Source organism: Staurois parvus, unplaced genomic scaffold (assembly GCF_062004578.1).
Source record: "Staurois parvus isolate SC_StPar_1 unplaced genomic scaffold, SC_StPar_1.0 ptg000885l, whole genome shotgun sequence".
Taxonomy (NCBI): Eukaryota; Metazoa; Chordata; class Amphibia; order Anura; family Ranidae; genus Staurois; species Staurois parvus.
Genome location: NW_028318681.1, coordinates 1,884,570 through 1,907,739, shown reverse-complemented (window position 1 = coordinate 1,907,739; position 23,170 = coordinate 1,884,570). Strand labels below are relative to the sequence as shown.

At 45.8% G+C, this 23,170-nt stretch overlaps 1 long non-coding RNA gene across 16 annotated transcripts in view; it reads right to left on the bottom strand.

The window, feature by feature from the left end:
• LOC149442481 (uncharacterized) overlaps positions 1–23,170 on the bottom strand; it is an 876,277-nt gene that overhangs the window by 572,411 nt on the left and 280,696 nt on the right. The gene's annotated exons all lie outside the window — the stretch shown is intronic.

The window sequence follows — 23,170 nt, the reverse complement described above, 5'->3', positions numbered from 1 at the left end:
TTGTTTGCAACTCACCCCTCCCATTGACTTTCATTGAAACTTCACTCACAGTCACCTGAAATTTTAAGGGACATTTTTAAACTGCGACTGTGCATTCATTTTTAATATTTCAGACACATACTATACATCAAAATTTAGGTCTGGTTCTTGTGATTCTAACAATATAACCCTTTTCACGGTAGCATTTATACTTTTAAAACTACAAGTGTTTGAAGATGGCAATCGCCAGTGAAGTTGGCAAGTTGGAGCAGTGTGTATATAAAAATGCTTCTCAGAGTGAGTTGCCATAGCAACCCAGCTGTGTCAACAGAGGCTCCGCCCACTCCTCTGCCCTTGCTGTAGAGTGAGTTGCCATAGGAACCCAGGTGTGTGAGCAGCCAGCAGAGTGACAAATGCTACTCCGCCCACTGCACTTGTAGACTACTGCTGCAGGCAAGAACACAATTTCCCCAGAAATTGTACCTTTTCTACTTAATATTAGATATATTTAAGCTGTTTTCAGGTACTCCGGCATCAATTACTACCAGGATGCCGAGATCTTCACGACGTCCATCTCGTGGAAGGCCATCACGTCAGGAGGGCGGAGAGTCTCCCATAGCTCATCGGACGAGGTCCAGAGCGCAACATCGGCAGAGAAGGGAGGACGCCGCCATCAGCCGAAGCCGATCTCCAAGAGACCGCAACAGGGCTGCTGAGCACCACCCAGAGCCACAGGGAGCACCGGCCATGGAGCCACAGGGAGCTCTGGCCATGGAGCCACAGGGAGCTCTGGCCATGGAGCCACAGGGTGCACCAGCCATGGAGCCACAGGGTGCACCAGCCATGGAGCCACAGGGTGCACCAGCCATGGAGCCACAGGGTGCACCAGCCATGGAGCCACAGGGAGCACCGGCCATGGAGCCTCGCGGCGAGGAGCAGGTAATCTGTACCATTTGTTTAGCAGATTGTGAAGATGGAGACGCCAATACTACCCTACCCTGCGATCACCAATTCCACAACCGCTGCCTCCAACAATGGGTTGAACAGAGTGCTACCTGTCCCATGTGCCGGGCGAACATTCCTATCGTGCGAGGGAACCAGGATTTCAACCGTATGAGAGAGTTTCTAGATGACAATGGAATCGACTATGTGATCGATGAGGAGAATGGTATTATAGAGATCTATTATTAATATTATCAGCTTAGATGTATTTATTGTATTATATATTTTAAGAGTTTTCCTGTCTTGTAGAAGTTATAGTATTTAATGCTTTAAAAAAAAACCCAAAAAAACAAAAAAATTAAAAAAAAAAACAAAAAAAAAACAAAAAAAAATATAGTTGTTGAATATTATTATTAGTATTATATATTTTAAAATATGTTCTTTATTGTAGTAGTCTAAATATTATTATTATACTGTATTTATATAGCGCCAACAGTTTGCTCAGCGCTGTACATTACAATGGGAGACAATACATGAGACAATACAGTAACAATACAATAAAATACATGAGGGGTTCGAGGGCCCTGCTCCTTGGAGCTTACAATCTAGGAGGGAGGGGAGAGTGGTACAGGAGGAAATAGCAGTGGGGGATGGAGTGGTGGGGGGAGCGGAGGAGATCAGCAGTTAGGTGAGGGCGGGGTAGGCTTCTCTGAAGAGATGGGTTTTCAGGGTGCGCCTAAAGGTGAGGAGGGTAGGTGACAGTCTGATGGATTGGGGTAGTGAGTTCCAGAGGATGGGAGAAGCCCTGGAGGCGGGCATGGGAGGAGGAGACCAGGGAACTAGAGAGTAGGAGGTCTTGTGAGGAGCGGAGAGTGTGATTTGGGTGGTAGATGGATATCAGGTCGGTGATGTAGTTTGGGGCAGTGTTATGAACAGCTTTGTACATCAGTGTTAGTATTTTGAGTGTTATGCGTTGGGCAATCGGAAGCCAGTTGAGGGATTGGCAGAGGGGGGTGGCAGATACGGAGCAGTTAGTAAGGTGGATGAGTCTGGCCGCAGAATTCAGAGTAGACTGAAGCAGGGTTAGCCTGTGTTGGGGTAAGCCGACAAGGAGGGAGTTACAGTAGTCAAGTCGTTATATGATAAGGGAGTGAACGCGTTGCTTTGTAGTTTCTGGAGTTAGGAATGTGCGTATTTTGGAGATGTTGTGGAGGTGGAGTCTGCATGAATTTGTCAGCGATTGGATCTGGGGCTGGAAAGACAGATTGGAGTCTAGAATGACACCAAGTACTCTGGCTTGCGGGGTGGGGCTGATGGTGGTGTTGTTGGTCGTGATGGAGAGGTCGGGGGGGGGGGGGCGCGGGCTGGGGGGAAAACTAGGAGCTCGGTTTTGGCAAGGTTTACTTTGAGGAAGTGAAGTGACATCCAATCTGAAATGTCGTTCAGAAGGCTAGTGATTCGGGCGGAGACTGAAGGGATGAGGCGAGGGGTAGAGAGATAGATTTGAGTGTCATCGGCATAGAGATGGTAGTGGAAGCCATGGGAGTTTATCAGGTGACCAAGGGAGGAGGTGTAGATGGAGAAGAGAAGGGGCCCGAGGACAGAACCTTGGGGGACCCCAACAGAGAGGGGGAGTGAGGGGGAGGTGGCAGCGTTATAGGTAACGCTGAAGGAGCGTTGTGATAGATAGGAAGAGAGCCAGGAGATAGCGGAGTCTCTGAGGCCGAAAGAGTATAGTCTTTTGAGGATGAGGGGGTGGTCGACCATGTTGAAAGCCGCGGAGAGGTTGAGGAGTTGTAGCACTGAGTAGTGGCCATTGGCTTTAGCGGTTAGCAGGTCGTTGGTGAGTTTGAGTAGGGCGGTTTCAGTGGAGTGTAGAGGACGGAAGCCAGATTGTAGGGGATCAGGAGGTTAAAAAATAGAAAACATAAAACAGTGCAGCGCTACAAATTCCTATACAAATGAACATATATTATATGCTAATCCAATATATCTTATCCCTTGTAAGAATATAGTACTGTGGTCACTCCCAGTGACATCTAAAATACTATGTCCTTGAGTGTCCTAATAAGTGAAACACAACAACTCTTCATGCAGGTGCTCCAAACTGAGTGTGAATCCACAGTGACAGGGGTGCCCCCTCACCTTCCTGCCCAGGCCCCTCAGGACCAATGAGCTAAAAGTGCCTCTTTATGTTCCTCCAAAACCATGGAATCCTCCTCAGCAGTAGTGGTGGGACTCTCCTCCTCTGGTAGGTTTTGTGTCCAGTTAATACCTCCCGGTACTAGGACAGGTGCCTCTCCATAACAATCCCCAGTAAAGCCAAAAGATCCAACATAGTGTAAAACCGTTTACTTTATTAAAAGCCACACTACAGTTGTCTACTCACACTTATGCAGCTATTCATCAGCGTTTGTTACACCACACCATAGGTGTACTGCCTGTGTGGATCCTAATAGGGTGCACCAAGATGGCACCCACGCTGGATATGACGTCACTGCGCGGTCCGTTTAGGCCCCTCCCACTGGTGTATCTACGCGTTACGTCACGATTGGTGCACGTGACTTCCTCAGGATATCCTGAGGAAATCACGTGCACCAATCGTGACGTAACGCATAGATACGCCAGTGGGAGGGGCCTAAACGGACCGCGCAGTGACGTCATATCCAGCGTGGGTGCCATCTTGGTGCACCCTATTAGGATCCACACAGGCAGTACACCTATGGTGTGGTGTAACAAACGCTATTTTAGATGTCACTGGGAGTGACCACAGTACTATATTCCTACAAGGGATGAGATATATTGGATTAGCATATATTATATGTTCATTTGTATAGGAATTTGTAGCGCTGCACTGTTTTATGTTTTCTATTTTTTGACTGTGTTTGGTGCCTGGGTTGTGGCACTTAAGTGCTGGCTGCTTAGCGTTTTAACGGTATAATAGCACAGGGGGTACTATATATTAATAGGATCAAGGAGGTTGTTGTCGGTGAGGTGGGAGCTTAAGCGATTATAGGCAAAGCGTTCGATGAGTTTGGATGTAAATGGCAGCAGGGAGATGGGTCTAAGGTTGTTCAGGTCAGTGGGATCCAGGGAGGGTTTTTTAAGTATGGGAGTGATGTGCGCGTGCTTCAGAGTGGAGGGGAATGTGCCAGTAGAGAGGAAGAGATTAAAGATGTGAGTGAGGGAGCGTAGGATGGAGGAGGAGGGTGATCGTAGGAGTTGTGTGGGGACAGGGTCAAGGGGGCAGGTGCTAAGGCGAGCTTCAGAGATCTTAGTGACCTCTTGGGTGGTAACGGGGTCGAAGGAGTGGAGTGTTGAGGGGGTTTTAGCGTGAGGAATGTTGGGTGGGGTGGAGGTCTGGACAGTGGTGAGGTTGAAGGAGAGGAGTGTCGAGGGGGTTTTCGTGTGAGGGATGCTAGGTGGGGCGGAAGTCTGAGCAGTGGTGATGTCCCTGCGAATTGCGTCGATCTTGCTTTGGAAGTGGTTAGCAATCTCGTGGGCGGTGAGTGAGGTACTGGGTGGAGGTGGGGGCAGAGAGAGCAGGGAGTTGAAGGTGGAAAACAGCCGGCGAGGAAAATATTTATATTTGTTGGCACATTTCATGTGTGCCCACCATTAGAAGTGGGTGGATGCAGGGAGGTTTCTAATGGTGGGCATACCACCACACACTTTTCCTTGAAGAGATATTTCAATTATAAAGTTGTTTTATTGAGTTAATGTTTTATTGTTAACCATTGTTGATTTCTTTGCAGGAATGTCAAACTGCAGCACTGACCTGTTTATTCTGACAGCAACAGGGTCTTGCTTTCAGAATAGACATAGGTAGGTGTGTGCAGTGCTGTCGGATGAGATTTTTCATCCGCAGTTAAAAAAAAGAGCATATATGCCGAAGCATGGGGGCCTGGGGTGGCCAGTGGGTGGATGGCCCCTATGCTTCGGTATATATATTTTATATTTGTTGGCACATTTCATGTGTGCCCACCATTAGAAGTGGGTGGATGCAGGGAGGTTTCTAATGGTGGGCATACCACCACACACTTTTCCTTGCAGAGATTTCTTCTCTTTTTTTTCATTCAGCCCACAGGCTGCATAAAGAAAAAAAGAACATAGCATATACACCCAACAAGGACCAGCGACGTACTGGTACACCACTGGACTTTGAATGGTTATACCAGGGTGATGCCTGCAGCTGCAGGCATCATCCTGGTATCATTTTTTTCAGCCGGCGATGGGCTTTCATGTAAAAGCATTCCTAGTGGCTAATTAGCTGCAGAAAATGCCCCCCTCCCCCTCCCTGAGATAGCATTAACAGTGATCAAAAAAAAAAATTAAAGGGACAGTGTAAAAATAATTAAATCAGAAAAAAAAAAAGGAACCTCGCCCACCCTCACCTGCGGTCGACAGCGTTGACCCTGTGCCAGTATGGAAACAGCGATTGCACCATGCAGGTGAGGTATCGCCACGAACGTTGGATCAAGGGCAGTAATTATAGCTCTAGACCTCCTCTCTAAATTTAAAATGGTAGCTTGTAAAGGCTTTTAAAGCGTTGCCTATAGATATTAAAAATGTATGCAATTTGTCGCCATTGCACAGGGCATGCGCAATTTTAAAGCATGTCATGTTTGTTATCTATTTACTCAGCATAGCATCATCTTTTATATCATACCAAATAACTGGCCAATATATTGTGTTTTTGTGCATTAAAATGTAAAAAAGTGTATATTTTAAAAAACAATTGCGTTTGAAAAATCGCTGTGTAAGTACTATGTGAGATAAAAAGTTGCAGCACCCACCATTTTATTTACTAGGGTGTCTGCTCTAAAAAAATATATAATGTTTGGGGGTTCACTTTAATTTTCTAGCAAAAATACTGATTTTTTTAATGTGAACAAAAAGTGTCAGAAAAGGCTTGGTCTTCAGGTGGTTAGAAGAGTGAGTGATGTGTGGCATAAACTTCTAATGCTAAGCATAAAATGCCCCAAACCCCCAAAATGACCCCTTTTTGGAAAGTAGACACCCCAAACTATTTGCTGAGAGGCATGTTGAATCGATAGAAGAATTTATTTTTTTACCACAAGTTTTTGGAAAATGACAAAAAATTACACAAAATTGTCATTTAAATCGTTTCTTGCTCACACATGCCATATGTATATGTGGAATTACTCCCCAAAATACATTCTGCTACTTCTCCCGAGTATGGGGGTACCACATGTGAGAGACACGGGCTGGGGGGAAAACTAGGAGCTCGGTTTTGGCAAGGTTTAATTTGAGGAAGTTAAGTGACATCCAATCTGAAATGTCGATCAGAAGGCTAGTGATTCGGGCGGAGACTGAAGGGGTGAGGCGAGGGGTAGAGAGATAGATTTGAGTGTCATCGGCATAGAGATGGTAGTGGAAGCCATGGGAGTTTATCAGATGACCAAGGGAGGAGGTGTAGATGGAGAAGAGAAGGGGCCCGAGGACAGAACCTTGGGGGACCCCAACAGAGAGGGGGAGTGAGGGGGAGGTGGCAGCGTTATAGGTAACGCTGAAGGAGCGTTGTGATAGGAAGAGAGCCAGGAGATAGCGGAGTCTCTGAGGCCGAAAGAGTATAGTCTTTTGAGGACGAGGGGGTGGTCGACCATATTGAAAGCCGCGGAGAGGTTGAGGAGTTGTAGCACTGAGTAGTGGCCATTGGCTTTAGCGGTTAGCAGGTCGTTGGTGAGTTTGAGTAGGGCGGTTTCAGTGGAGTGTAGAGGACGGAAGCCAGATTGTAGGGGATCAAGGAGGTTAAAAAATAGAAAACATAAAACAGTGCAGCGCTACAAATTCCTATACAAATGAACATATAATATATGCTAATCCAATATATCTTATCCCTTGTAAGAATATAGTACTGTGGTCACTCCCAGTGACATATAAAATACTAAGTCCTTGAGTGTCCTAATAAGTGAAACACAACAACTCTTCATGCAGGTGCTCCAAACTGAGTGTGAATCCACAGTGACAGGGGTGCCCCCTCACCTTCCTGCCCAGGCCCCTCAGGACCAATGAGCTAAAAGTGCCTCTTTATGTTCCTCCAAAACCGTGGAATCCTCCTCAGCAGTAGTGGTGGGACTCTCCTCCTCTGGTAGGTTTTGTGTCCAGTTAATACCTCCCGGTACTAGGACAGGTGCCTCTCCATAAGCATCCCCAGTAAAGCCAAAAGATCCAACATAGTGTAAAACCGTTTACTTTATTAAAAGCCACACTACAGTTGTCTACTCACACTTATGCAGCTATTCATCAGCGTTTGTTACACCACACCATAGGTGTACTGCCTGTGTGGATCCTAATAGGGTGCACCAAGATGGCACCCACGCTGGATATGACGTCACTGCGCGGTCCGTTTAGGCCCCTCCCACTGGCGTATCTACGCGTTACGTCACGATTGGTGCATGTGACTTCCTCAGGTCATCCTGAGGAAGTCACGTGCACCAATCGTGACGTAACGCATAGATACGCCAGTGGGAGGGGCCTAAAGGGACCACGCAGTGACGTCATATCCAGCGTGGGTGCCATCTTGGTGCACCCTATTAGGATCCACACAGGCAGTACACCTATGGTGTGGTGTAACAAACGCTATTTTAGATGTCACTGGGAGTGACCACAGTACTATATTCCTACAAGGGATGAGATATATTGGATTAGCATATATTATATGTTCATTTGTATAGGAATTTGTAGCGCTGCACTGTTTTATGTTTTCTATTTTTTGACTGTGTTTGGTGCCTGGGTTGTGGCACTTAAGTGCTGGCTGCTTAGCGTTTTAACGGTATAATAGCACAGGGGGTACTATATATTAATAGGATCAAGGAGGTTGTTGTCGGTGAGGTGGGAGCTTAAGCGATTATAGGCAAAGCGCTCGATGAGTTTGGATGTAAATGGCAGCAGGGAGATGGGTCTAAGGTTGTTCAGGTCAGTGGGATCCAGGGAGGGTTTTTTAAGTATGGGAGTGATGTGCGCGTGCTTCAGAGTGGAGGGGAATGTGCCAGTAGAGAGGAAGAGATTAAAGATGTGAGTGAGGGAGCGTAGGATGGAGGAGGAGGGTGATCGTAGGAGTTGTGTGGGGACAGGGTCAAGGGGGCAGGTGCTAAGGCGAGCTTCAGAGATCTTAGTGACCTCTTGGGTGGTAACGGGGTCGAAGGAGTGGAGTGTTGAGGGGGTTTTAGCGTGAGGAATGTTGGGTGGGGTGGAGGTCTGGACAGTGGTGAGGTTGAAGGAGAGGAGTGTCGAGGGGGTTTTCGTGTGAGGGATGCTAGGTGGGGCGGAAGTCTGAGCAGTGGTGATGTCCCTGCGAATTGCGTCGATCTTGCTTTGGAAGTGGTTAGCAATCTCGTGGGCGGTGAGTGAGGTACTGGGTGGAGGTGGGGGCAGAGAGAGCAGGGAGTTGAAGGTGGAAAACAGCCGGCGAGGAAAATATTTATATTTGTTGGCACATTTCATGTGTGCCCACCATTAGAAGTGGGTGGATGCAGGGAGGTTTCTAATGGTGGGCATACCACCACACACTTTTCCTTGAAGAGATATTTCAATTATAAAGTTGTTTTATTGAGTTAATGTTTTATTGTTAACCATTGTTGATTTCTTTGCAGGAATGTCAAACTGCAGCACTGACCTGTTTATTCTGACAGCAACAGGGTCTTGCTTTCAGAATAGACATAAGTAGGTGTGTGCAGTGCTGTCGGATGAGATTTTTCATCCGCAGTTAAAAAAAAGAGCATATATGCCGAAGCATGGGGGCCTGGGGTGGCCAGTGGGTGGATGGCCCCTATGCTTCGGTATATATATTTTATATTTGTTGGCACATTTCATGTGTGCCCACCATTAGAAGTGGGTGGATGCAGGGAGGTTTCTAATGGTGGGCATACCACCACACACTTTTCCTTGCAGAGATTTCTTCTCTTTTTTTTCATTCAGCCCACAGGCTGCATAAAGAAAAAAAGAACATAGCATATACACCCAACAAGGACCAGCGACGTACTGGTACACCACTGGACTTTGAATGGTTATACCAGGGTGATGCCTGCAGCTGCAGGCATCATCCTGGTATCATTTTTTTCAGCCGGCGATGGGCTTTCATGTAAAAGCATTCCTAGTGGCTAATTAGCTGCAGAAAATGCCCCCTCCCCCTCCCTGAGATAGCATTAACAGTGATCAAAAAAAAAAATTAAAGGGACAGTGTAAAAATAATTAAATCAGAAAAAAAAAAAGGAACCTCGCCCACCCTCACCTGCGGTCGACAGCGTTGACCCTGTGCCAGTATGGAAACAGCGATTGCACCATGCAGGTGAGGTATCGCCACGAACGTTGGATCAAGGGCAGTAATTATAGCTCTAGACCTCCTCTCTAAATTTAAAATGGTAGCTTGTAAAGGCTTTTAAAGCGTTGCCTATAGATATTAAAAATGTATGCAATTTGTCGCCATTGCACAGGGCATGCGCAATTTTAAAGCATGTCATGTTTGTTATCTATTTACTCAGCATAGCATCATCTTTTATATCATACCAAATAACTGGCCAATATATTGTGTTTTTGTGCATTAAAATGTAAAAAAGTGTATATTTTAAAAAACAATTGCGTTTGAAAAATCGCTGTGTAAGTACTATGTGAGATAAAAAGTTGCAGCACCCACCATTTTATTTACTAGGGTGTCTGCTCTAAAAAAATATATAATGTTTGGGGGTTCACTTTAATTTTCTAGCAAAAATACTGATTTTTTTAATGTGAACAAAAAGTGTCAGAAAAGGCTTGGTCTTCAGGTGGTTAGAAGAGTGAGTGATGTGTGGCATAAACTTCTAATGCTAAGCATAAAATGCCCCAAACCCCCAAAATGACCCCTTTTTGGAAAGTAGACACCCCAAACTATTTGCTGAGAGGCATGTTGAATCGATAGAAGAATTTATTTTTTTACCACAAGTTTTTGGAAAATGACAAAAAATTACACAAAATTGTCATTTAAATCGTTTCTTGCTCACACATGCCATATGTATATGTGGAATTACTCCCCAAAATACATTCTGCTACTTCTCCCGAGTATGGGGGTACCACATGTGAGAGACACGGGCTGGGGGGAAAACTAGGAGCTCGGTTTTGGCAAGGTTTAATTTGAGGAAGTGAAGTGACATCCAATCTGAAATGTCGATCAGAAGGCTAGTGATTCGGGCGGAGACTGAAGGGGTGAGGCGAGGGGTAGAGAGATAGATTTGAGTGTCATCGGCATAGAGATGGTAGTGGAAGCCATGGGAGTTTATCAGATGACCAAGGGAGGAGGTGTAGATGGAGAAGAGAAGGGGCCCGAGGACAGAACCTTGGGGGACCCCAACAGAGAGGGGGAGTGAGGGGGAGGTGGCAGCGTTATAGGTAACGCTGAAGGAGCGTTGTGATAGGAAGAGAGCCAGGAGATAGCGGAGTCTCTGAGGCCGAAAGAGTATAGTCTTTTGAGGACGAGGGGGTGGTCGACCATATTGAAAGCCGCGGAGAGGTTGAGGAGTTGTAGCACTGAGTAGTGGCCATTGGCTTTAGCGGTTAGCAGGTCGTTGGTGAGTTTGAGTAGGGCGGTTTCAGTGGAGTGTAGAGGACGGAAGCCAGATTGTAGGGGATCAAGGAGGTTAAAAAATAGAAAACATAAAACAGTGCAGCGCTACAAATTCCTATACAAATGAACATATAATATATGCTAATCCAATATATCTTATCCCTTGTAAGAATATAGTACTGTGGTCACTCCCAGTGACATATAAAATACTAAGTCCTTGAGTGTCCTAATAAGTGAAACACAACAACTCTTCATGCAGGTGCTCCAAACTGAGTGTGAATCCACAGTGACAGGGTTGTCCCCTCACCTTCCTGCCCAGGCCCCTCAGGACCAATGAGCTAAAAGTGCCTCTTTATGTTCCTCCAAAACCGTGGAATCCTCCTCAGCAGTAGTGGTGGGACTCTCCTCCTCTGGTAGGTTTTGTGTCCAGTTAATACCTCCCGGTACTAGGACAGGTGCCTCTCCATAAGCATCCCCAGTAAAGCCAAAAGATCCAACATAGTGTAAAACCGTTTACTTTATTAAAAGCCACACTACAGTTGTCTACTCACACTTATGCAGCTATTCATCAGCGTTTGTTACACCACACCATAGGTGTACTGCCTGTGTGGATCCTAATAGGGTGCACCAAGATGGCACCCACGCTGGATATGACGTCACTGCGCGGTCCGTTTAGGCCCCTCCCACTGGCGTATCTACGCGTTACGTCACGATTGGTGCATGTGACTTCCTCAGGTCATCCTGAGGAAGTCACGTGCACCAATCGTGACGTAACGCATAGATACGCCAGTGGGAGGGGCCTAAAGGGACCGCGCAGTGACGTCATATCCAGCGTGGGTGCCATCTTGGTGCACCCTATTAGGATCCACACAGGCAGTACACCTATGGTGTGGTGTAACAAACGCTATTTTAGATGTCACTGGGAGTGACCACAGTACTATATTCCTACAAGGGATGAGATATATTGGATTAGCATATATTATATGTTCATTTGTATAGGAATTTGTAGCGCTGCACTGTTTTATGTTTTCTATTTTTTGACTGTGTTTGGTGCCTGGGTTGTGGCACTTAAGTGCTGGCTGCTTAGCGTTTTAACGGTATAATAGCACAGGGGGTACTATATATTAATAGGATCAAGGAGGTTGTTGTCGGTGAGGTGGGAGCTTAAGCGATTATAGGCAAAGCGCTCGATGAGTTTGGATGTAAATGGCAGCAGGGAGATGGGTCTAAGGTTGTTCAGGTCAGTGGGATCCAGGGAGGGTTTTTTAAGTATGGGAGTGATGTGCGCGTGCTTCAGAGTGGAGGGGAATGTGCCAGTAGAGAGGAAGAGATTAAAGATGTGAGTGAGGGAGCGTAGGATGGAGGAGGAGGGTGATCGTAGGAGTTGTGTGGGGACAGGGTCAAGGGGGCAGGTGCTAAGGCGAGCTTCAGAGATCTTAGTGACCTCTTGGGTGGTAACGGGGTCGAAGGAGTGGAGTGTTGAGGGGGTTTTAGCGTGAGGAATGTTGGGTGGGGTGGAGGTCTGGACAGTGGTGAGGTTGAAGGAGAGGAGTGTCGAGGGGGTTTTCGTGTGAGGGATGCTAGGTGGGGCGGAAGTCTGAGCAGTGGTGATGTCCCTGCGAATTGCGTCGATCTTGCTTTGGAAGTGGTTAGCAATCTCGTGGGCGGTGAGTGAGGTACTGGGTGGAGGTGGGGGCAGAGAGAGCAGGGAGTTGAAGGTGGAAAACAGCCGGCGAGGAAAATATTTATATTTGTTGGCACATTTCATGTGTGCCCACCATTAGAAGTGGGTGGATGCAGGGAGGTTTCTAATGGTGGGCATACCACCACACACTTTTCCTTGAAGAGATATTTCAATTATAAAGTTGTTTTATTGAGTTAATGTTTTATTGTTAACCATTGTTGATTTCTTTGCAGGAATGTCAAACTGCAGCACTGACCTGTTTATTCTGACAGCAACAGGGTCTTGCTTTCAGAATAGACATAAGTAGGTGTGTGCAGTGCTGTCGGATGAGATTTTTCATCCGCAGTTAAAAAAAAGAGCATATATGCCGAAGCATGGGGGCCTGGGGTGGCCAGTGGGTGGATGGCCCCTATGCTTCGGTATATATATTTTATATTTGTTGGCACATTTCATGTGTGCCCACCATTAGAAGTGGGTGGATGCAGGGAGGTTTCTAATGGTGGGCATACCACCACACACTTTTCCTTGCAGAGATTTCTTCTCTTTTTTTTCATTCAGCCCACAGGCTGCATAAAGAAAAAAAGAACATAGCATATACACCCAACAAGGACCAGCGACGTACTGGTACACCACTGGCCTTTGAATGGTTATACCAGGGTGATGCCTGCAGCTGCAGGCATCATCCTGGTATCATTTTTTTCAGCCGGCGATGGGCTTTCATGTAAAAGCATTCCTAGTGGCTAATTAGCTGCAGAAAATGCCCCCCTCCCCCTCCCTGAGATAGCATTAACAGTGATCAAAAAAAAAAATTAAAGGGACAGTGTAAAAATAATTAAATCAGAAAAAAAAAAGGAACCTCGCCCACCCTCACCTGCGGTCGACAGCGTTGACCCTGTGCCAGTATGGAAACAGCGATTGCACCATGCAGGTGAGGTATCGCCACGAACGTTGGATCAAGGGCAGTAATTATAGCTCTAGACCTCCTCTCTAAATTTAAAATGGTAGCTTGTAAAGGCTTTTAAAGCGTTGCCTATAGATATTAAAAATGTATGCAATTTGTCGCCATTGCACAGGGCATGCGCAATTTTAAAGCATGTCATGTTTGGTATCTATTTACTCAGCATAGCATCATCTTTTATATCATACCAAATAACTGGCCAATATATTGTGTTTTTGTGCATTAAAATGTAAAAAAGTGTATATTTTAAAAAACAATTGCGTTTGAAAAATCGCTGTGTAAGTACTATGTGAGATAAAAAGTTGCAGCACCCACCATTTTATTTACTAGGGTGTCTGCTCTAAAAAAATATATAATGTTTGGGGGTTCACTTTAATTTTCTAGCAAAAATACTGATTTTTTTAATGTGAACAAAAAGTGTCAGAAAAGGCTTGGTCTTCAGGTGGTTAGAAGAGTGAGTGATGTGTGGCATAAACTTCTAATGCTAAGCATAAAATGCCCCAAACCCCCAAAATGACCCCTTTTTGGAAAGTAGACACCCCAAACTATTTGCTGAGAGGCATGTTGAATCGATAGAAGAATTTATTTTTTTACCACAAGTTTTTGGAAAATGACAAAAAATTACACAAAATTGTCATTTAAATCGTTTCTTGCTCACACATGCCATATGTATATGTGGAATTACTCCCCAAAATACATTCTGCTACTTCTCCCGAGTATGGGGGTACCACATGTGAGAGACACGGGCTGGGGGGAAAACTAGGAGCTCGGTTTTGGCAAGGTTTAATTTGAGGAAGTTAAGTGACATCCAATCTGAAATGTCGATCAGAAGGCTAGTGATTCGGGCGGAGACTGAAGGGGTGAGGCGAGGGGTAGAGAGATAGATTTGAGTGTCATCGGCATAGAGATGGTAGTGGAAGCCATGGGAGTTTATCAGATGACCAAGGGAGGAGGTGTAGATGGAGAAGAGAAGGGGCCCGAGGACAGAACCTTGGGGGACCCCAACAGAGAGGGGGAGTGAGGGGGAGGTGGCAGCGTTATAGGTAACGCTGAAGGAGCGTTGTGATAGGAAGAGAGCCAGGAGATAGCGGAGTCTCTGAGGCCGAAAGAGTATAGTCTTTTGAGGACGAGGGGGTGGTCGACCATATTGAAAGCCGCGGAGAGGTTGAGGAGTTGTAGCACTGAGTAGTGGCCATTGGCTTTAGCGGTTAGCAGGTCGTTGGTGAGTTTGAGTAGGGCGGTTTCAGTGGAGTGTAGAGGACGGAAGCCAGATTGTAGGGGATCAAGGAGGTTAAAAAATAGAAAACATAAAACAGTGCAGCGCTACAAATTCCTATACAAATGAACATATAATATATGCTAATCCAATATATCTTATCCCTTGTAAGAATATAGTACTGTGGTCACTCCTAGTGACATCTAAAATACTAAGTCCTTGAGTGTCCTAATAAGTGAAACACAACAACTCTTCATGCAGGTGCTCCAAACTGAGTGTGAATCCACAGTGACAGGGGTGCCCCCTCACCTTCCTGCCCAGGCCCCTCAGGACCAATGAGCTAAAAGTGCCTCTTTATGTTCCTCCAAAACCGTGGAATCCTCCTCAGCAGTAGTGGTGGGACTCTCCTCCTCTGGTAGGTTTTGTGTCCAGTTAATACCTCCCGGTACTAGGACAGGTGCCTCTCCATAAGCATCCCCAGTAAAGCCAAAAGATCCAACATAGTGTAAAACCGTTTACTTTATTAAAAGCCACACTACAGTTGTCTACTCACACTTATGCAGCTATTCATCAGCGTTTGTTACACCACACCATAGGTGTACTGCCTGTGTGGATCCTAATAGGGTGCACCAAGATGGCACCCACGCTGGATATGACGTCACTGCGCGGTCCGTTTAGGCCCCTCCCACTGGCGTATCTACGCGTTACGTCACGATTGGTGCATGTGACTTCCTCAGGTCATCCTGAGGAAGTCACGTGCACCAATCGTGACGTAACGCATAGATACGCCAGTGGGAGGGGCCTAAAGGGACCACGCAGTGACGTCATATCCAGCGTGGGTGCCATCTTGGTGCACCCTATTAGGATCCACACAGGCAGTACACCTATGGTGTGGTGTAACAAACGCTATTTTAGATGTCACTGGGAGTGACCACAGTACTATATTCCTACAAGGGATGAGATATATTGGATTAGCATATATTATATGTTCATTTGTATAGGAATTTGTAGCGCTGCACTGTTTTATGTTTTCTATTTTTTGACTGTGTTTGGTGCCTGGGTTGTGGCACTTAAGTGCTGGCTGCTTAGCGTTTTAACGGTATAATAGCACAGGGGGTACTATATATTAATAGGATCAAGGAGGTTGTTGTCGGTGAGGTGGGAGCTTAAGCGATTATAGGCAAAGCGCTCGATGAGTTTGGATGTAAATGGCAGCAGGGAGATGGGTCTAAGGTTGTTCAGGTCAGTGGGATCCAGGGAGGGTTTTTTAAGTATGGGAGTGATGTGCGCGTGCTTCAGAGTGGAGGGGAATGTGCCAGTAGAGAGGAAGAGATTAAAGATGTGAGTGAGGGAGCGTAGGATGGAGGAGGAGGGTGATCGTAGGAGTTGTGTGGGGACAGGGTCAAGGGGGCAGGTGCTAAGGCGAGCTTCAGAGATCTTAGTGACCTCTTGGGTGGTAACGGGGTCGAAGGAGTGGAGTGTTGAGGGGGTTTTAGCGTGAGGAATGTTGGGTGGGGTGGAGGTCTGGACAGTGGTGAGGTTGAAGGAGAGGAGTGTCGAGGGGGTTTTCGTGTGAGGGATGCTAGGTGGGGCGGAAGTCTGAGCAGTGGTGATGTCCCTGCGAATTGCGTCGATCTTGCTTTGGAAGTGGTTAGCAATCTCGTGGGCGGTGAGTGAGGTACTGGGTGGAGGTGGGGGCAGAGAGAGCAGGGAGTTGAAGGTGGAAAACAGCCGGCGAGGAAAATATTTATATTTGTTGGCACATTTCATGTGTGCCCACCATTAGAAGTGGGTGGATGCAGGGAGGTTTCTAATGGTGGGCATACCACCACACACTTTTCCTTGAAGAGATATTTCAATTATAAAGTTGTTTTATTGAGTTAATGTTTTATTGTTAACCATTGTTGATTTCTTTGCAGGAATGTCAAACTGCAGCACTGACCTGTTTATTCTGACAGCAACAGGGTCTTGCTTTCAGAATAGACATAAGTAGGTGTGTGCAGTGCTGTCGGATGAGATTTTTCATCCGCAGTTAAAAAAAAGAGCATATATGCCGAAGCATGGGGGCCTGGGGTGGCCAGTGGGTGGATGGCCCCTATGCTTCGGTATATATATTTTATATTTGTTGGCACATTTCATGTGTGCCCACCATTAGAAGTGGGTGGATGCAGGGAGGTTTCTAATGGTGGGCATACCACCACACACTTTTCCTTGCAGAGATTTCTTCTCTTTTTTTTCATTCAGCCCACAGGCTGCATAAAGAAAAAAAGAACATAGCATATACACCCAACAAGGACCAGCGACGTACTGGTACACCACTGGACTTTGAATGGTTATACCAGGGTGATGCCTGCAGCTGCAGGCATCATCCTGGTATCATTTTTTTCAGCCGGCGATGGGCTTTCATGTAAAAGCATTCCTAGTGGCTAATTAGCTGCAGAAAATGCCCCCTCCCCCTCCCTGAGATAGCATTAACAGTGATCAAAAAAAAAAATTAAAGGGACAGTGTAAAAATAATTAAATCAGAAAAAAAAAAAGGAACCTCGCCCACCCTCACCTGCGGTCGACAGCGTTGACCCTGTGCCAGTATGGAAACAGCGATTGCACCATGCAGGTGAGGTATCGCCACGAACGTTGGATCAAGGGCAGTAATTATAGCTCTAGACCTCCTCTCTAAATTTAAAATGGTAGCTTGTAAAGGCTTTTAAAGCGTTGCCTATAGATATTAAAAATGTATGCAATTTGTCGCCATTGCACAGGGCATGCGCAATTTTAAAGCATGTCATGTTTGTTATCTATTTACTCAGCATAGCATCATCTTTTATATCATACCAAATAACTGGCCAATATATTGTGTTTTTGTGCATTAAAATGTAAAAAAGTGTATATTTTAAAAAACAATTGCGTTTGAAAAATCGCTGTGTAAGTACTATGTGAGATAAAAAGTTGCAGCACCCACCATTTTATTTACTAGGGTGTCTGCTCTAAAAAAATATATAATGTTTGGGGGTTCACTTTAATTTTCTAGCAAAAATACTGATTTTTTTAATGTGAACAAAAAGTGTCAGAAAAGGCTTGGTCTTCAGGTGGTTAGAAGAGTGAGTGATGTGTGGCATAAACTTCTAATGCTAAGCATAAAATGCCCCAAACCCCCAAAATGACCCCTTTTTGGAAAGTAGACACCCCAAACTATTTGCTGAGAGGCATGTTGAATCGATAGAAGAATTTATTTTTTTACCACAAGTTTTTGGAAAATGACAAAAAATTACACAAAATTGTCATTTAAATCGTTTCTTGCTCACACATGCCATATGTATATGTGGAATTACTCCCCAAAATACATTCTGCTACTTCTCCCGAGTATGGGGGTACCACATGTGAGAGACACGGGCTGGGGGGAAAACTAGGAGCTCGGTTTTGGCAAGGTTTAATTTGAGGAAGTGAAGTGACATCCAATCTGAAATGTCGATCAGAAGGCTAGTGATTCGGGCGGAGACTGAAGGGGTGAGGCGAGGGGTAGAGAGATAGATTTGAGTGTCATCGGCATAGAGATGGTAGTGGAAGCCATGGGAGTTTATCAGATGACCAAGGGAGGAGGTGTAGATGGAGAAGAGAAGGGGCCCGAGGACAGAACCTTGGGGGACCCCAACAGAGAGGGGGAGTGAGGGGGAGGTGGCAGCGTTATAGGTAACGCTGAAGGAGCGTTGTGATAGGAAGAGAGCCAGGAGATAGCGGAGTCTCTGAGGCCGAAAGAGTATAGTCTTTTGAGGACGAGGGGGTGGTCGACCATATTGAAAGCCGCGGAGAGGTTGAGGAGTTGTAGCACTGAGTAGTGGCCATTGGCTTTAGCGGTTAGCAGGTCGTTGGTGAGTTTGAGTAGGGCGGTTTCAGTGGAGTGTAGAGGACGGAAGCCAGATTGTAGGGGATCAAGGAGGTTAAAAAATAGAAAACATAAAACAGTGCAGCGCTACAAATTCCTATACAAATGAACATATAATATATGCTAATCCAATATATCTTATCCCTTGTAAGAATATAGTACTGTGGTCACTCCCAGTGACATCTAAAATACTAAGTCCTTGAGTGTCCTAATAAGTGAAACACAACAACTCTTCATGCAGGTGCTCCAAACTGAGTGTGAATCCACAGTGACAGGGGTGCCCCCTCACCTTCCTGCCCAGGCCCCTCAGGACCAATGAGCTAAAAGTGCCTCTTTATGTTCCTCCAAAACCGTGGAATCCTCCTCAGCAGTAGTGGTGGGACTCTCCTCCTCTGGTAGGTTTTGTGTCCAGTTAATACCTCCCGGTACTAGGACAGGTGCCTCTCCATAAGCATCCCCAGTAAAGCCAAAAGATCCAACATAGTGTAAAACCGTTTACTTTATTAAAAGCCACACTACAGTTGTCTACTCACACTTATGCAGCTATTCATCAGCGTTTGTTACACCACACCATAGGTGTACTGCCTGTGTGGATCCTAATAGGGTGCACCAAGATGGCACCCACGCTGGATATGACGTCACTGCGCGGTCCGTTTAGGCCCCTCCCACTGGCGTATCTACGCGTTACGTCACGATTGGTGCATGTGACTTCCTCAGGTCATCCTGAGGAAGTCACGTGCACCAATCGTGACGTAACGCATAGATACGCCAGTGGGAGGGGCCTAAAGGGACCACGCAGTGACGTCATATCCAGCGTGGGTGCCATCTTGGTGCACCCTATTAGGATCCACACAGGCAGTACACCTATGGTGTGGTGTAACAAACGCTATTTTAGATGTCACTGGGAGTGACCACAGTACTATATTCCTACAAGGGATGAGATATATTGGATTAGCATATATTATATGTTCATTTGTATAGGAATTTGTAGCGCTGCACTGTTTTATGTTTTCTATTTTTTGACTGTGTTTGGTGCCTGGGTTGTGGCACTTAAGTGCTGGCTGCTTAGCGTTTTAACGGTATAATAGCACAGGGGGTACTATATATTAATAGGATCAAGGAGGTTGTTGTCGGTGAGGTGGGAGCTTAAGCGATTATAGGCAAAGCGCTCGATGAGTTTGGATGTAAATGGCAGCAGGGAGATGGGTCTAAGGTTGTTCAGGTCAGTGGGATCCAGGGAGGGTTTTTTAAGTATGGGAGTGATGTGCGCGTGCTTCAGAGTGGAGGGGAATGTGCCAGTAGAGAGGAAGAGATTAAAGATGTGAGTGAGGGAGCGTAGGATGGAGGAGGAGGGTGATCGTAGGAGTTGTGTGGGGACAGGGTCAAGGGGGCAGGTGCTAAGGCGAGCTTCAGAGATCTTAGTGACCTCTTGGGTGGTAACGGGGTCGAAGGAGTGGAGTGTTGAGGGGGTTTTAGCGTGAGGAATGTTGGGTGGGGTGGAGGTCTGGACAGTGGTGAGGTTGAAGGAGAGGAGTGTCGAGGGGGTTTTCGTGTGAGGGATGCTAGGTGGGGCGGAAGTCTGAGCAGTGGTGATGTCCCTGCGAATTGCGTCGATCTTGCTTTGGAAGTGGTTAGCAATCTCGTGGGCGGTGAGTGAGGTACTGGGTGGAGGTGGGGGCAGAGAGAGCAGGGAGTTGAAGGTGGAAAACAGCCGGCGAGGAAAATATTTATATTTGTTGGCACATTTCATGTGTGCCCACCATTAGAAGTGGGTGGATGCAGGGAGGTTTCTAATGGTGGGCATACCACCACACACTTTTCCTTGAAGAGATATTTCAATTATAAAGTTGTTTTATTGAGTTAATGTTTTATTGTTAACCATTGTTGATTTCTTTGCAGGAATGTCAAACTGCAGCACTGACCTGTTTATTCTGACAGCAACAGGGTCTTGCTTTCAGAATAGACATAAGTAGGTGTGTGCAGTGCTGTCGGATGAGATTTTTCATCCGCAGTTAAAAAAAAGAGCATATATGCCGAAGCATGGGGGCCTGGGGTGGCCAGTGGGTGGATGGCCCCTATGCTTCGGTATATATATTTTATATTTGTTGGCACATTTCATGTGTGCCCACCATTAGAAGTGGGTGGATGCAGGGAGGTTTCTAATGGTGGGCATACCACCACACACTTTTCCTTGCAGAGATTTCTTCTCTTTTTTTTCATTCAGCCCACAGGCTGCATAAAGAAAAAAAGAACATAGCATATACACCCAACAAGGACCAGCGACGTACTGGTACACCACTGGACTTTGAATGGTTATACCAGGGTGATGCCTGCAGCTGCAGGCATCATCCTGGTATCATTTTTTTCAGCCGGCGATGGGCTTTCATGTAAAAGCATTCCTAGTGGCTAATTAGCTGCAGAAAATGCCCCCCTCCCCCTCCCTGAGATAGCATTAACAGTGATCAAAAAAAAAAATTAAAGGGACAGTGTAAAAATAATTAAATCAGAAAAAAAAAAAGGAACCTCGCCCACCCTCACCTGCGGTCGACAGCGTTGACCCTGTGCCAGTATGGAAACAGCGATTGCACCATGCAGGTGAGGTATCGCCACGAACGTTGGATCAAGGGCAGTAATTATAGCTCTAGACCTCCTCTCTAAATTTAAAATGGTAGCTTGTAAAGGCTTTTAAAGCGTTGCCTATAGATATTAAAAATGTATGCAATTTGTCGCCATTGCACAGGGCATGCGCAATTTTAAAGCATGTCATGTTTGTTATCTATTTACTCAGCATAGCATCATCTTTTATATCATACCAAATAACTGGCCAATATATTGTGTTTTTGTGCATTAAAATGTAAAAAAGTGTATATTTTAAAAAACAATTGCGTTTGAAAAATCGCTGTGTAAGTACTATGTGAGATAAAAAGTTGCAGCACCCACCATTTTATTTACTAGGGTGTCTGCTCTAAAAAAATATATAATGTTTGGGGGTTCACTTTAATTTTCTAGCAAAAATACTGATTTTTTTAATGTGAACAAAAAGTGTCAGAAAAGGCTTGGTCTTCAGGTGGTTAGAAGAGTGGATGATGTGTGGCATAAACTTCTAATGCTAAGCATAAAATGCCCCAAACCCCCAAAATGACCCCTTTTTGGAAAGTAGACACCCCAAACTATTTGCTGAGAGGCATGTTGAATCGATAGAAGAATTTATTTTTTTACCACAAGTTTTTGGAAAATGACAAAAAATTACACAAAATTGTCATTTAAATCGTTTCTTGCTCACACATGCCATATGTATATGTGGAATTACTCCCCAAAATACATTCTGCTACTTCTCCCGAGTATGGGGGTACCACATGTGAGAGACACGGGCTGGGGGGAAAACTAGGAGCTCGGTTTTGGCAAGGTTTAATTTGAGGAAGTGAAGTGACATCCAATCTGAAATGTCGATCAGAAGGCTAGTGATTCGGGCGGAGACTGAAGGGGTGAGGCGAGGGGTAGAGAGATAGATTTGAGTGTCATCGGCATAGAGATGGTAGTGGAAGCCATGGGAGTTTATCAGATGACCAAGGGAGGAGGTGTAGATGGAGAAGAGAAGGGGCCCGAGGACAGAACCTTGGGGGACCCCAACAGAGAGGGGGAGTGAGGGGGAGGTGGCAGCGTTATAGGTAACGCTGAAGGAGCGTTGTGATAGGAAGAGAGCCAGGAGATAGCGGAGTCTCTGAGTCCGAAAGAGTATAGTCTTTTGAGGACGAGGGGGTGGTCGACCATATTGAAAGCCGCGGAGAGGTTGAGGAGTTGTAGCACTGAGTAGTGGCCATTGGCTTTAGCGGTTAGCAGGTCGTTGGTGAGTTTGAGTAGGGCGGTTTCAGTGGAGTGTAGAGGACGGAAGCCAGATTGTAGGGGATCAAGGAGGTTAAAAAATAGAAAACATAAAACAGTGCAGCGCTACAAATTCCTATACAAATGAACATATAATATATGCTAATCCAATATATCTTATCCCTTGTAAGAATATAGTACTGTGGTCACTCCCAGTGACATATAAAATACTAAGTCCTTGAGTGTCCTAATAAGTGAAACACAACAACTCTTCATGCAGGTGCTCCAAACTGAGTGTGAATCCACAGTGACAGGGGTGCCCCCTCACCTTCCTGCCCAGGCCCCTCAGGACCAATGAGCTAAAAGTGCCTCTTTATGTTCCTCCAAAACCGTGGAATCCTCCTCAGCAGTAGTGGTGGGACTCTCCTCCTCTGGTAGGTTTTGTGTCCAGTTAATACCTCCCGGTACTAGGACAGGTGCCTCTCCATAAGCATCCCCAGTAAAGCCAAAAGATCCAACATAGTGTAAAACCGTTTACTTTATTAAAAGCCACACTACAGTTGTCTACTCACACTTATGCAGCTATTCATCAGCGTTTGTTACACCACACCATAGGTGTACTGCCTGTGTGGATCCTAATAGGGTGCACCAAGATGGCACCCACGCTGGATATGACGTCACTGCGCGGTCCGTTTAGGCCCCTCCCACTGGCGTATCTACGCGTTACGTCACGATTGGTGCATGTGACTTCCTCAGGTCATCCTGAGGAAGTCACGTGCACCAATCGTGACGTAACGCATAGATACCCCAGTGGGAGGGGCCTAAAGGGACCGCGCAGTGATGTCATATCCAGCGTGGGTGCCATCTTGGTGCACCCTATTAGGATCCACACAGGCAGTACACCTATGGTGTGGTGTAACAAACGCTATTTTAGATGTCACTGGGAGTGACCACAGTACTATATTCCTACAACGGATGAGATATATTGGATTAGCATATATTATATGTTCATTTGTATAGGAATTTGTAGCGCTGCACTGTTTTATGTTTTCTATTTTTTGACTGTGTTTGGTGCCTGGGTTGTGGCACTTAAGTGCTGGCTGCTTAGCGTTTTAACGGTATAATAGCAC